This window comes from Ostrea edulis, chromosome 10, assembly GCF_947568905.1.
Source record: "Ostrea edulis chromosome 10, xbOstEdul1.1, whole genome shotgun sequence".
Lineage (NCBI taxonomy): Eukaryota > Metazoa > Mollusca > Bivalvia > Ostreida > Ostreidae > Ostrea > Ostrea edulis.
In genome coordinates, this window is record NC_079173.1 from 18,541,595 (window position 1) to 18,555,407 (window position 13,813).

The 13,813-nt window shown below is 32.9% G+C and overlaps 1 protein-coding gene and 1 long non-coding RNA gene across 3 annotated transcripts in view; both read left to right on the plus strand.

The window, feature by feature from the left end:
• Window positions 1-13,813, plus strand: part of LOC125682897 (leucine-rich repeat-containing protein 15-like) — a 334,249-nt gene that overhangs the window by 105,404 nt on the left and 215,032 nt on the right. The gene's annotated exons all lie outside the window — the stretch shown is intronic.
• Window positions 1-13,813, plus strand: part of LOC125665677 (uncharacterized) — a 37,330-nt gene that overhangs the window by 21,719 nt on the left and 1,798 nt on the right. The window contains exon 3 of the long non-coding RNA XR_008799422.1: window positions 10,209-10,280. This is a non-coding gene — a long non-coding RNA (uncharacterized LOC125665677). The remainder of the gene's footprint in view (window positions 1-10,208; window positions 10,281-13,813) is intronic.

Sequence of the window (13,813 nt, forward strand, 5' to 3'; positions counted from 1 at the left end):
TGAAGATAACTGTAGTAAACCACAGGGAGAAGACCTGTTTTGATACACATCCATATAATGTAATATATTACTTATACGCACTGAGTGGCGTTACATTACACATAAATACACACATAAAATTATCTTATTTGCAGATAACATTCTGGACATGTCTTCTGTTTAAGACAATACATTTATACTTTTGTCTATTGGAAAGACTCCACAAAGACATTGAAGTTTTACATTGCATTGCTATGCATTTACATATATTGGACAAAATCTACTTTATGACTATAATACTGCACCATACACAGAACACTTGTTTCAACTAGTACCACTTTGAAACGAATGAGAATCACATGCATGGAATTAAGTTAACACTAAGGAACTCGGTAACTGGATGTTTTAGGACAGTAAAAAAAACCATAAAACAATAGACAAACTGCTGAGTAGTAAATAAAATACCTTACCTCAGAAAAGCTGCATCATATGCTGCATCATCTATACGCCTTGTATAGCATCGGAAAAGGTTTGTTGATCAATATCGGATTTCAAACATTTCGGTTGAGCATCACTGAAGAGACATTATTTGTCGAAATGCGCATCTGGTGCATCAAAATTGGTACCGTATAAGTTTTACATTACATACATGCAGAGAAGTATGAAAACGTCAATCCTGCTAGACTGTCGTGTCCAAACTGAATTCCGCACGGGCTGGTGGTTTAAAGTCCAATCAAGTTAGGTTCCAATTAGGGCACAGTAAAAAGAGGTTCCAAACAGGATTTGGGGTGAGTTCAATATATACACAAAATAGGAGTATATGTATTTACATTACATACAAAATGATAATAAGGAGAACTTAATGCTACAGTCACTTTTCAACATTTGTTCACATTATAGGGCAAATTTGCATATAAAGTGTTGCCACTCGTGCATCTATATAAACTTTAAGTTGGTAAATTGTTTTGAGTCAATGCGAAATTACAAACCAAAATTAATCAAACACTAATGCACTTCTTTATCGAATCAGTTGAGGAACGTAGATACCATACCCAAGTGATAGTGGGATATGTCTATATACATATAGGAAGTTGATGGTGACGGGCCTTAATTTGTCTTAGCTGCCATAAACCTTATGTGTTCCTTTACCATTAACGTCCCAAATCAATAAAGAGAGATATTCAGATATATATAAAACACAGTTAAAAATTATGTGATGCTTTTATTTCGAGTTGACTGGATAATTTCTTATCAATAAATGTAATGGAAAATATAAATATTAAAAAATATACAAACCGTTCATGATGGATTTAAATTACTTGTTCAAAGGCAAATATAGTGCAAATACCATGCTGTCGCAAATGGGATAAGTTTAGAAAATTATATAGTTCATCATGGGAGTGTTGATCAATTAAGGTTAATCAGGAAATATTTTTGATTAAGATACTTGGGGATAAATAAAATAGCAACGTTAGCAAATGGACTTTTTGATGCATTGACACTGCAAGTATATATATATATATATATACATAAGAATCATTTGTATGCAGAGTAGGTGCAGATAATGAACAATGTTGAAGTGATGAATCGTATATCTATTATAAGCAATACAAAATTAAGAGTTGGATGAACATGGACCCCTGGGTAAACCATACATGGGAACAGGTGTTTAAGAAGAGTAAGCATTCCCTATCTGCCGACTAAGTATCCCCTTATGACCGGTCACATCTACCATGAGCCTTAAAAATGGAGTTATCCGCAGTCAACACCAGTGGGTAAAGAATGGCCTAATAATTAGTATGAAAAAAAAAAATAGATATAATTTGACACAACGGCAGATTTTATTGGTAAATTAGATCGTTATAACGAGCATAGAATTTGCGAAGTGTTGACCATAAACGAGACTGTTGAAACTCCTGTAATATCGACTTCTTTGTAAGATTCCTGCCTTGATTAAAAAAAATATAAGGAGAGCAAGGTTTTGGGTATCGAATCAGTTAAGATATATAAACATCATATACAGTTGATAATGGAATACTGCTACATGTTATGAAGCTATGGGAAGTTGAGGGGAAGCTTAAATCATTTCGTGTGTCATTAGTTTGCCGTTAAGTTTTATATTCAATAAAATATCTAAGTACGAAATATATGTAGAGGTGTATGTGGTGTTTTTATTTCAAGTTCATGTGGAAATATCAACTCTACATATGAATGAAATGATTTTGTTGATAGGTAAAACGTCGTCGATATATCTAAATGTAAAGACGAAAGCCTAAGAACTGTAGTTCTGAGAAACTAGTCACTTTTCAACATTGGTTGTAATTATAATGCAGATTTGCGCTGAAGGTGTTGTCACCCGTACATCTATATAAACTATAACTTGGGAATTTCTTTTGGGTCAATGAGAAATTACAAACCAAAATCAATTATACACAGATGCGCTTGTCTATCGAATCAGTTGGGCGACGCAGATATCATACACATGTGATAGTGAAATACTGTAGCATACATATAAGAAGTTGATGGTGACGAGCCTTAATTTTTCTTAGCTGCCATAAAACTTATTTGTTCGTTTACCATTAACGTCCCAAATCAATTAAAAAAAAAAGAGATTCAATTAGAAAACACAGATAGAGAATTATGTGATGTTTTTATTTCAAGTTTACTGGATAATTTTTGATCAACACGTTTAATATAATTATTAGATAATTGACTAACCGTTCGTGATGGATTCAAATTACTTGTTTAAAACCAAATTTAGTGCAAAAGATGCTGTCGCAGATTGGATCAGTTTAGAAAATGATTTATTTCATCATTTGAGCGTTGATCAATTAAGGTTAATCAGAAAATCTTTTTGATTTAAATACTTGTGGGCAAATAAAATAGCAACGTTAGCAAATGGAATCTTTGATGCATTGACGAAGTTAGTGATACTGTAAGTATATGTATATACAAAAGAATTATTTGTATGCAGAGGAGATTAACATAATGAACAGTGTTGATCAGTGATAAATCTTATATCTAGTATACGCAATGCAAAATTAAGAATTGGAGAAACATGGACCCCTGGGTAAACCAGACATGGGGACAGGTGTTTAAGAAAAGTACGCAGTTGTGTTAAGTAGGGCCATACAAATATGTCAGGAAAAAAAGCGTTAATAAACAGATCAATTTGTGAGAAATTCTGTAAACACAACCCTTTTATACAAAAGCAATATTCATATATCATTAAGAGCATATTGACCTCTTATACATTTTTCACCAGACCGACAGTCTCTACATCAACTGTATATCACGTGATCAAACAGCAAGATAAAAACGTATCGTGAATGTATAAATCGTTGAATTGGCACGTTATCCAGATATCAATACAAGTTCAAGTTAATATAACCTCAAAGCATATTAATTTCTTAATTTGAAAAGTGCTGAGAGCAAGTTTATTGTGACTTGTAACATGTCTAATTTTTGCATTGAATATGCAAGATGCAGCAGTTTTTGCACATACGAAGTTGAATCTAGCATGAAAAACATATTTTCTGTTGAAGCCAGAACTTGCTCCCCCAACTTTCCTTTGGCACTGAAATTCACATGTCACATAAATCGAACTTCTTTCACTTAAAAACCTCGGGGTGTCCTGCCAATGATGAAAATTTTATGTACAGAAACCCTGTTTATGCAAATGGGTCTATTGTGAAAGTAACTATATGTGTACATTAGGGGCGATATCAAGATCACAATATAATATGGGTATTACTTTAGCATGTATGCTATATAAAGAAGAAATGAAACTTTTTTCAATATCAGAGAGAATTAATATAACCCATTTGACAGAAACTTTTACGCAATTGCAGTTTACCGTTTGACAGCGATGGTAAATAACGAAACAATATTTTGACATTTCCAGCCACAAAAGGACTGTAGATATGTACGTCATGACCTTCGTCATGACGTATGTTTCATTGTGATGTCGTGCAATATGCCAGTGCGGTAAAGTAGATTTATGTACACCACTGGTATTAAAAATGTTATGGGGAAAGCCTTAACTCAACCGCGTGACCATTCCCTATCGACCGAAAAAGCATCCCCTGTCAACTGGTCACACCTACCATGAGCTCTATAAGCGGGGTGATCCGCAGTCAAAATCAGGGTGTAAAGAATGGCCTAACATATAGTATGAAACACATTATATATAATTTGACTCAACGGCAGATTGTATTGGTAAATTAGATCGTTATAACGAACATAGAATTTCCGAAATGGTAACCATAAACGAAACTGTTGAAACTTCTGTAATTTCAACTTTCAATTATTTGTCAGAAATCTGCCACAATAAAACAGATCATAAGGAGAACAAGGTTTTGGGTATGGAATAAGTTGAGATATTAAACATCATATACAGGTTACAATGGGATACTGCTACATGTTATGTAGATATTGGAAGCTGATGGAGAAGCTAAAATAATTTCGTGTGTCGTTAGTTTGTCGTAAAGATCTATTTTCAATAAAATAACTAAGTACAAAGCAGATGTAGATGTATATGTTGCGAATTTTTTATTTCAAGTTCATGTGGAAATATCCAATCCACATAGGATTGAAAATGATTTTGTTAATAGGTAAAAGGGTGTTGTTATCTCTATAGGTAGAGTTGAAGGACTAGCAACTGTACTTTGGACTTATTACTAGTTACTTTTCAACATTAGTTCTCATTATAATGTAAATTTGCCTCTAAGGTGTTGCCACCCGTACACCTATATAAACTATAAGTTGGGAATTTGATTTGGGCTAATGGGAAATTACAAACCAAATCGATCATACGCAGAACATGCGCTTGTTTATTGAATCAGTTGGACGACGTGATAGTGGAATATTTCTACATACATGCAAGGTGAAGATAACGAACAGTGATCAATCTCATAACTCCTACAAGCAATACAAAATAGATAGTTATAGGAAGTTGATTGCGGCGGACCATAATTTTTCCTAGCTGCCATAAACCGTATGTATTTGTTTACCATTAACGTCCCAAATCAATAAAGAAAGATATTTAAATATAATACACAGATAGAGAATGATGTGATGTTTTCATTTCAAGATCACTGAATAATTTTTGATCTACAAGTTTTAATGGAAATTATTATTATTAGAAAATAGACAAATCGTTCACGGTGGAATTGTATCACTTGTATAAACCAAATGTAGTTCAAATATCATGCTTTTGCGTATTTAATCATTTTAGAATAATAATTCCACAAATGTCCATGATCTTGGCTCATTAGCTTAGACCTATGTGGGGTTTGACTGGTGTACCCACTCCTGTAGCTTGGTTGTTCTTGTACTATACGATTACTCTCCACATCCTGCATACACTGGTTACATCAGGATATCTGTAGTAGACCACAGGGAGAGGACCTGTTTTGATACACATACATAAACTGTAATAAATTACTTATACGCACTGAGTAGCGTTACATTACACATAAATACGCAGACAACATTACCTCATTTGCAGATAACACATTCTGGACATATCTTCTGTTTAAGAGAATACATTTATACTTTTGTCTATTGTAAAGACTCCACAAATACATTGAAGTTTTACATTGCATTCCTATGCATTTACAGATATTGGACAAAGTCTACTTTATGACAATAATACTGCACCATACACTGAACACTTGTTTCAATTAGAACCATTTTGAAACGAATGAAAATCACATGCATGAAATTAGGTTAACACTAAGGAACTCCCTAACTGGATGTTTTAGGACTGTTGAAATAACATAAAACAATAGACAAGCTGCTGAGTAGTAAAGAAAACACCTTACCTCAGAAAAGCTGGATCATATGCTGTATCAGGTACACGCCATGCATAGAAGCGGAAAAAGTTTGTTGATCAATATGAACTGATATGCAGAGAAGTATGAAAACGTCAATCCTGCTAGAGTGCCGTGTCCAAACTGAATTCCGCATGGGCTGGTGGTTTAAAGTCCAGTGAAGTTAGGTTCCTATTAGAGCAGCGTAAAAAGAGGCTCTAAACAGGATTTGGGGTGTGTTCGATATATACACAAAATAAGAGTATATGTATTTACATTACATACAAAATTATAATAAGGAGAATTTAATGCGACAGTCACTTTTCAACATTTGTTCACGTTATAGGGCAAATTTCCTTATAAGGTGTTGCCACCCGTGCATCTATATAAACTTTAAGTTGGTAAATTGTTTTGAGTCAATGCGAAATTACAAACCAAATTTAACCAAACACTAATGCGCTTGTTTTTCGAAACATTTGAGGAAGGTAGATACCATACCCAAGTTATAGTGGGGCATTTCTATATACATATAGGAAGTTGATGGTGACGGGCCTTAATTTTTCTTAGCTGCCATAAACTGTATGTGTTCGTTTACCATTAACATCCCAAATCAATAAAGAGAGAGATTCAATACAGACAACAATCATAGTATTTTTTTTTTCGAAGTTCTTCTCATGGAAATTCGAGGGATAACAATTTCACACTCTTCTTTTAAGAAAAAAGAAAGAGACAGGCTTGAAAACAAATTACTGGAAGAGATTGAAATCATAGTCGGACTATAACATTAATTTTAAACTTTGAGAGGAAAAAAAGGTTGAACTTGAAAATGTAAGGAAGGAAAAATTACAAGGTCACATCATTAGATCGCGGGCTAAATGGGTGGAAGATGGGGAAAAACCTAGTAAATATTTCTGTTCTTTAGAATCCCGTAATTTTTTAAACAAAACTATCAAAAAAGTAGAAACACATAAAGATCAGGTCATATATGACCAAGCGGATATTCTTCATCATGTCAAAGATTTTTATGAAACTCTTTACACATGTAAATATTCAGATCTCTTAGATATAAATTTGGAAGACATCATAAATATTTCGGACACCCCTAGGTTAGACAAGACAGCTTCAAACTCTTTGGATGACAAGATATCTGAAAGTGAAATATATACAGTTCTTTAAAATATGAAAAATAATAAATCACCAGGAAGTGATGGCTACACAGTAGAATTTTTTTAATTGTTTTGGAAGGACCTCAAAAACCACATTGTATCAGCTGTTAATCAGATTTTTGAGAAAAAGGAACTCCCTATATCACAAAGACTGGGGATTATTACATGTTTGCCAAAAGATGACAAAGCCAGACAATTTCTGAAAAACTGGCCTCAAATTACTCTTCTAAATGTGCTTTATAAACTTATATCGGGGTGTCTCAGTTATATAATAAAATCTACCTTAGATTATTTGATATCGGAAACTCAGTCAGGGTTTATAAAAGGCTGGAACATAGGAGAAAACACTAGGTATGTGTATGATCTCATGTCTTTCACTGAATCCAGCAACACACCAGGTTTACTTGTACTGATAGATTTTGAATTTTATATATAAGGTTTTAAGTTATTTAGGTTTTGGGGATTACATAATTACTTGGATAAAAACCTTAAATACAAATATTAAAGCATCTGTATTACAAAGTGGTTTCCTATCAGAGCAATTTGATATACAGAGAGGTTGTAAACAAGACGACCCTATTGCTCCTTATTTATTTATTCTTTGTGCAGAGATTTTAGCTATTCTTGTGAAACAGAATACAGATATCAAAGGTATAATAGTGAATGGTAACGAACACAAAATTTCCCAATATGCTGACGACACAACTTTGGCTCTTGATGGTTCACCAAAATCTCTTTCTGCTGCACTTGACACTAGACTACTCAAGTTTCTCTGGATTAAAAATAAACAGCTCAAAAACAAAAATTGTTTGGATAAGCTCTGAAAAATTCTCTAGTCAAGTATATCACCACACAAGATGGAAACTAGAGTGGGGATGCACTACTTTTAACTTACTATGAATAGAATTTTCTGTGGATATGAAAAAAAATAGTCGATTTAAATTATAATATTCAGATACCAAAAATTAAAGCGTTGATACGCCAGTGGAATAGAAGAATACTCACCCTCATTGGTCCAGTCAGTCACCAAATCACTGCTTTTACCTAAGCTAAACCATCTGTTTATTACACTACCAAATCCTGATAAAGATATCTTGTCTTTTCTGAATAACTGATTTTTTGAATTTATATGGAATTCAAAGATTGAAAAGGTCAAGAGACAAATTGTCACCTAAGATTACTTAAAAGGTTGCATGAAAATGGTTGAGGTGAACAATTTTATAATGTCTTTAAAATGTTCTTGGATTAAAAGATTAACAAACAGTCACAAACCATGGGTGGATATTTTTTTGGGAGTACATGGCAATGAGGTGGTAAAAAAAATATAGATTTTGGAGATGAATATATTTATACTATTATAAACCATAGCAATGATTTTTGGCGTGATGTTTTTCAATCATGGTTAGCAATGATTCGAGCAATGGATGAAATGTATTTCATGCAAAAACTCAGTTCTATTCCAGTATGGCATAACACAAATATGTGTGTTGGTAATAAAGACATTTATGTTAAAACATGGTATCAACATGGTGTGAAAATAATTGGAGACTTTTTAGATGAAGATGGAAATTTTTTATTACTACACGATTTTTCACAAATATTTAGACTAGCAAATGTATGTACAATGCAATACAACAGTATTACCAGTACTATGTCTAAGTTTTTAAAGACTTTCTCTGTTAAGATATCAGATGTTAAAGAAAATTGTATACCATTTATTCCTTTTTACTTTGAATTTATACTGTTGAATGATAAATGTTCCAGAGTGTTATATGATATGATAAATAGTAATGATCTCATACCCAAATCAATTCAAAAATGGAACACTGAATTATTTGTACATTTAGAAGGCAATGTTTCTGTCAAAGAGCTGTTTAAAATTTGTTTTAAAACAAGTACTGATACCCAAGTTCAGTGGTTGCAGTACCGAATTCTTTACCAGCTTCTTCCTACGAAATATTACCTCAAGAAAATCAGTATAATTTCAAATGACTGTTGTTCGTTTTGTAAAGAAAATGTAGAAACAATGCAACATATGTTTATGTCTTGTTCTTATACTTTAGCACTGTGGAATAATCTTAGCATGCATATTTTCAGAAAAACATAAAAAAGAATTGGTTTTAATGTTAGTAATGTTATATTTGGTGAAACACCTCTCAGTTTGTGTAATAAAGTTGTTAATTTCATAATTCTGTATACCAAACAATATGTTTTCAATTGTTCAAAACAAAACAAAATTTCTCATATTACTGGGCTGATACATTATTTTTCTTTCAAATACAACGTTGAAAAATTTGTAGCAATTAAATCATGTGAAGTTTTGAAATTTGACAGACTTTGGGAAAACTGGAAAATTATTTTTGATCTGTAACCTAGAATAAGAAGTATTCAACCAATAATGCTGAACTAGTAGTGTGAAAGAGTGTGAGAATGTATAAAATGATTAATATGTATCTTCATAACTATTACTGATGATTATGTGAATATGGAAAAAAAAATTATAATAAAAAATAAGAGAGAGATTCAGATATAAATCACAGATAGAGGAGTGTGTTAAAAAATTATGTAATGCTTTTAGATCGAGTTGACTGGATACTTTCTGATCAATGTAAAACTTATACCGTACCAATTAAATATACATCCGTATTTTTAAGCTAATAACGAAGTACTTAAATACTGGGCTGTATAGACCATCGGGGACAAACAGTCCACCAGCAGAGGCCTCGACCCAGGGGTCATAATGTAAAACTTATACGGTACCAATTTTGATGCACCAGATGCGCATTTCCACAAATAATGTCTCTCCAGTGATACTCAACCGAAATATTTGAAATCCGAAATAACAATGAAGTGTTAGAGCTATTATAGCCAAAAACAGTGTGCCAAAAAAAGTGGAGTCAAATTCGTCTAAGGATAAGAGCTATGCATGAGGGAGATAATCCTTAATTTTGAAATGAATTTCTAAATTTTATAACAGCAATTAACTATCCATCCGTATTTTCAAGCTAGTAACGAAGTACTTAGCTACTGGGCTGTAGAGACTCTCGGGGACTAACAGTCCACCAGCAGAGGCCTCGACCAAATGGAAAATATAAATTTTAGAAAATAGACAAGCCATTTTTGATAGATTTAAAGTACTTGTTTACTGCAAATATCATGCATTTTCGTATTGAATCATTTTAGAAAATTATATATTTCATCATTGGAGCGTTGATCAATTAAGATTAATAAGGAAATCTTTTTGATTCAGAAACTTGGGTAACAATAACATAACAACGTTACCAAATGGAATATTTGATGCATTGACGAAGCTACATAAACTGTAAGTGTATATATATATACATAACAATTATTTGTATGCAGAGGAGGTGAAGATAATAAACAATGTTGAACAGTGTTGAATCTTATATCTGCATGTATTATAAGCAATGTAAAATTAAGAATTGGAGAAACATGGACCCCTGGGTAACCAGACATGGGAACATGTGTTTAAGATGAGTAAGCATTCCCTATTGACCGACTAAGTATCCCCTGTCGACCGGTCACATCCATCATGAGCCCTATAATCGCAGTGATCCGTAGTCAACCTCAATGTGTAAAGAATGGCCTAACAATTAGTATGAAACATATTAGACATAATTTGACTCAACGGCGGATTGTACTGGTAAATTAGATCGTTGTAACGAGCATATAATTTGCGAAATGTTGACTGTAATCGAGACTGTTGAGACTCCTGTAATATAAAATGTTTTTCAGTATCTTGCCTCGATTAAAAAAATTATCATAAGCATAGCAATTCAAGGACATACATACCTAATAAAAGTGATAATTGAATGCTGCTAAATAGATATAAATCAAGGTTTACGATGGAGAAGCTGAAGTCATCGTGTTTGCCATCAGGTTAAGTGCTTAGTGTCCTTTTAAAATGTATGTTCAATAACATTTCTAAGTACGATACAGAAATAGAAGGCTATATGGTTTCTTTTATTTCGACTTCACAATGTATCGAAATGACTATTGGAAGGTCAGGAAAGATGCTATTGGTCATGTAGAATCCTTTGAATAAATTCTACTTCATGAGAATATAAAACAGGTCAGCTAACAAAGGAGCATAATTCGTGTCCATTTGAATTCTAACAGACCGTTAGAAGACCTGGTCACCAAAGACTACGGAGATATATCATTAGTGAGAAAATCCAACATCTTTTTAAAATCAACTTCAGAGTACGTGTTTGCCGAGTCAGGGTGCTGTTGAACAAAATGATTTCTTGATTGAGTGATCAATAGAGATTAATATTTCTCTTTTCCATACGAAAAGTGTACCAAAATAAAAGCAATATCGATGTTTTACATCACACAGGGGATGCTTACTCCTCTTAGGCACCTGATCCCACCTCTGGTGTGTCCAGGGTCCGTGTTTGCCCAACTGTATATTTTGTATTGCTTTGGTGGGTCAAATTTTAAAACAACTTTCTATACAATGTATTCCAGACTGTGCATCTTTTTCCCCCATTATATTCCTCCAACAAAGTTTGGGAACACACTGTTTTACACTGTTTCTTATCATTATCATTATTATTATCATTATTATTATGTTCCCCAACTAAGTTTGGGAACATTGTTTTTACTCTGTTTCTTATTATTATTACACAAAGTTTGCGAACATATTGTTTTTACTCTCTTTCTTATTAAGGTCTTCTGTTTCCAAATGAAGACCTTTTTTCTTATTCTTATCCTCTTTTTTGTTATTATTATTATTGTTATTGTTGTTGGTTTTTTTCCCCGATTTTGTGCACGCGGGTTCTCGGAAATGACCTGACAGATTTTTATCAAACTTTCAGGAAAGATGCACCATAAAATGAACTAAATTCCTTTTCTTTTTTCGATATTTACTTCCAGTCGTTAGTTACGTCCGATATATCAGTGGTGATATATCTCGACTTCTAGATGTGACATACGCATATCATTTATTCGGCCGTCAATTTCGCTCGTCACCGGAAGTGAACAAAGAAAACGTCTAATTCAAAACTATGCGTCTAAAACGAAACTTGCATGGTAATATTAGGTCTCCTTAATAGTTTCAGAAAATGTGATACTTGCCGGAAAAACACTTACTGTTAAAAAAAGTAACTTCCGCGTTATGGAGAGAAATGTTGAAAAATTGGTCTTTCTTTGTCACTATATATCTTGCTAATAAATCAAGTCTTTGATTTGATTTTCACATATATTATTGACATTATTTATTTCTAGAGTAACGTCCATTTTTTTTTCTAAATTGTTTCTTCAATACGTGAGATATGTCCGATTTTCGATTTTAAAAAGAGATTTTGTCAAGGCGGTTTGTCATAAACGTTCAAATATTTCACTTTTAGAGATAATAGATCTTGACAGATGTGACCTACACATATAATTATTTTGGCCGTCACTTCCGATCGTCATCGGAAGTGAACAAAGAAAACGTCAAATTTCAAAACTCTGTGCTTGAGACGAAATTGGCATGATGAAATAAGGTTTCTTTTATAGTTTCAAAAGTGCAATACTTACCGGAAGTTAAAACAGAAACTTCCGGTTTATTGAGAAAAACTTCAAAAAATGGTTATTTCTTTGTCCTCATAAATCACGCATGTAAATCATGTGTTTAATATGATTTTCACATATATTATTAACATTATCCATCTTAAGACCACCGTCATTTTTTTTTTTCAAAATTCACTGTCATTTGTGAGATATGACCAATATTTGTTAATATTTTCTGCGGCTGTTTTCTCGTAAACGGTCTAATATTGAGTCTTGAAAATTTCAGGGTTGTTAAAAAGTGGCTTGTATACGTAACATACGAGTTTCACTTCCGTCGCCGTCAATTCGGTCGTCCACCGGAAGTAGCTTAAATATGTAATTTTTAATTTTTTTTCATTTTCAATGCTCATAATGACTTGATAATGTCTAGTAGAGTATAACAAGTCATATTATTTCAACTGGAAGTTGATTATTAGAAACTGGAATTTGTCCAAACAATCTGTATTTTTCATCGAAACTTTTAGTGGGGATTTCTGCACGCTCAATGTGGACTTTTTAGTCGTTTTATGGACTTCCGAGATACCGGAAGTGAATAAATAAAACGTATGTTGTATATCATTGACAAATAATATCTTTTATTTGTTTATCGCTCTATTTTCAATAATGTAGATGTTTATTCCTTTCATATAAAGTCATTCTTCACTAATTGAATTATTCCAATTAATATTCTGTCTCGTCAGAAATTGGATGGAAGACCTACTCGTTACTCGCAACGAGATCGAGTGTAGTTATTATTATTATTTTTCTCCGGTACTTTTGTGTCTGGGAGTGTTCCCAGAAACTACAAAAGGTATTGATATGAAACTTTCAAGGATGGTAGTATGGCGTTTGTAAATGTGCAGAACGATAGTCATTTTGTTCGCACATGCATGCACGCACACGCACGTGCATTGCAATTTGGGTATAAAAATTGTAGAATCAGAATATACAAGGGATCGATATGAAACCTTAATATCATGATAGCATATTATTTGTAGATGTGAAAAAAGATTTTCATACGTTAATTTTGTAATCAGTCTCACTTTTTGTTGTTCGTGGAAATGGTTTGAAATCCATGTCTTGGGTAGGTATTGATATCCTTAACTGATCTAAATGGTCACAATTACCAATCTGCATGCACTTGCACGTGCGCTTCATTTTGATTGAATAATACTAAAATGTCTGTAACTCACTTATGAATGATGCGAATTATTTGGTATTCACAGCATAGGTAGATGATATGTGTATCTATATATTGCCGTAATAAAAGATTGGGTCCAATGCTGTCTGACGTGTTTC